This window comes from Notamacropus eugenii, chromosome 4, assembly GCF_028372415.1.
Source record: "Notamacropus eugenii isolate mMacEug1 chromosome 4, mMacEug1.pri_v2, whole genome shotgun sequence".
NCBI classification, from domain to species: Eukaryota; Metazoa; Chordata; class Mammalia; order Diprotodontia; family Macropodidae; genus Notamacropus; species Notamacropus eugenii.
The window spans coordinates 191,615,656-191,618,058 of record NC_092875.1 but is presented as its reverse complement, the minus strand read 5'-3'; positions in this window follow the sequence as shown (position 1 = coordinate 191,618,058).

Sequence of the window (2,403 nt, the reverse complement as noted above, 5' to 3'; positions counted from 1 at the left end):
ATGAAAAAGTTACCTATAGGGAATAAATAAGGCACTTTGGGAAGCTTCACGAACCCTTCTCAGTCCACTTGGGCCTCATTAAATAAATTAACAAGTCAACACACAGAACGGTACCCAAGAGAATTGAAAGAGTTCATGTGACTTCATAAAGTGCCTAACTTACTCCCAGAACATAATATGCTTATACTGGCAATGTCCGACATGAGTACTCACTATTTGCCAAGCACCCTTCTAAGGCCTCCAACAGATGATCTATAGGTTCCTGCCTCATCTTAATGCCCACTGGCCACACAACAGCTCATTCCTTGTTTCATTCTTTGCCTCATTCATGGAAGAGGAAAATGATAAAAAGATACTTTAAACTATCCATTAATTTCAGGGAAATAAAATTCTCAAAAAACTCCATTTCTTTATCCAACAACTTTGCATTTGATAGATATATCCTTCACAGAATGATAATAGCAGAGCTGGAAGATACCACTAGTCCAACCACATACATAGAGAAGAATTCCCACTACAATATATCCAACAAGTGGTTATCCAGCCTTTGCTTGAAACCCTATGAGGCAAAGCCCATTACCGCTGAAGGAAATTCCATTCCACTTTGGGATAGCCTGACTGATTAGGAAGTTTTTCCTGACAATGAATTTAAATTGTCCTTTTTGTAGCTGTCTCCCTCTGCTCCAAATTACATCTTTCACAAGGTTGGTGAGTTAAAACTTCAATCTATACTAGAAGCTGTACCAATGGAAATTTCATTTCCATAGGAAACCTCTAAGTAGTATCTTCTGTCTTTATGCCCTTCTTCCACCTTTCCAGTCAACAGTCTTCTAATTTGCACTTCCAATTAATACCTTCTATTTGTTGTTGCTACTTCCGTTGCTGTTTTGTTGTTTATTAAGTCAATTTTCCATGTCTCCACTGCAGGGGAAATGCGAAGTACCAGCTCCCAAATTAAGTAGGCCCATGTGTATATGCCTAGGAGGTTGTTTATTGTTGTTCAATTATTTTCACTGCATTTGAGGTTTTCTTGGTAGAGATACTGAAGTGGTTTGCTATTCTCTTCCCCAGCTCATTTTAGAGATGAGAAAACTGAAGTAAACAGGGTAAATTGACCAGCCCAGGATCACACAACTAGTAAGAGTCTGAGGCTGGATTTTAACTCAGGAAGATGAATCTTCCTAACTCTAGGTCAGCCACTATCTACTACACTGTCTACCTGCTCATGAAGTTAGGTTTGGCTTTAAAAAAAGTGGTTTGTTTTTGTTTTTCTTTTTTTTAGCTGCTAAAGACTCTGGAGAGATTATTCATATCACAAAGGAACGAGATGGACCTTAAATATGGCTAAAATAGGCAACCACCTGTCTTGTATGATTTCAACAGTTCAAGAAAGTCACCATAGTTTCCTGGAATTGGACTTGGCTCAGGCAAGACGACAGGTAAAATAAACATGCTAATCAGGTAGAATGGCAATGTTTCTAACACCCCAGACAGCATAGGAGTGCCTCCCGAGAAGTCTCAGATCTAGCACACTACCTTTGCTTTTTCTCACAAGTCATCATTATTTTCATTCTGGATACCTAGACCAGAAATCTCCTTCATTATATATTGGTTTTCACCCCCTTTCCTGGCTTTCTGATAAGAATGTTGGCTCCCAGTTTCCCCCATGATAGGGCCCAGGACTTCTCCTAGGCCCTGAAACACAATTACCAAACGATGTACAAATATATGGCTACGCATGTTCTATGGAAACAGCTGCAAAATTGCTAATATTAGGTCTAATTTAGCTACAATAAATTAGCAAATGTGTGGAAGCACAGTGATGACAGCATAATTATAACAAAAGTCGATGTGTTGAAGTATATGGATGACAATACATGCTAATTTTAGCGAGGGGGAAAACCCTACATCAAATGAAATGCATGCGATGAACAGACGGGACTAATAGCTCAGACACATATACTTAATGTGACCAGTCACTGTAAAAACAAAAAGATAGATGAAGCTGTTCAAAAATCTAGTGCTAACAAGCAATGTAGTCTGAAACCATTAACTGTCAGGGGTAATAACACTCAAAGTGGTGAGGAACGGTGAAACAGCAGCCCTTTCCTGGGGATGATGGGATGATGTACCAGTGCACACCTGTGAAGAGGGCGCTAAATCTATCCTCGCATTCATTACTACAGAGGGAGAAAAAACAGCACTAATAATGTAAAGTATAAACGGAAATAGCAGACAGCAGAGAGTGACATTTGCATGGTCCCAGTCAGCTTGTTAGCTGAAGTGGGTTTTAATTAGCTATTTTCCAGCAAGCAAACGAGCAAATTAGTGGCAGCCATAAACAAGCAGAGACAATCAGGCCCAAAGAAAAGAAGAAATGATCAGACCTCTTTTAAAATACAT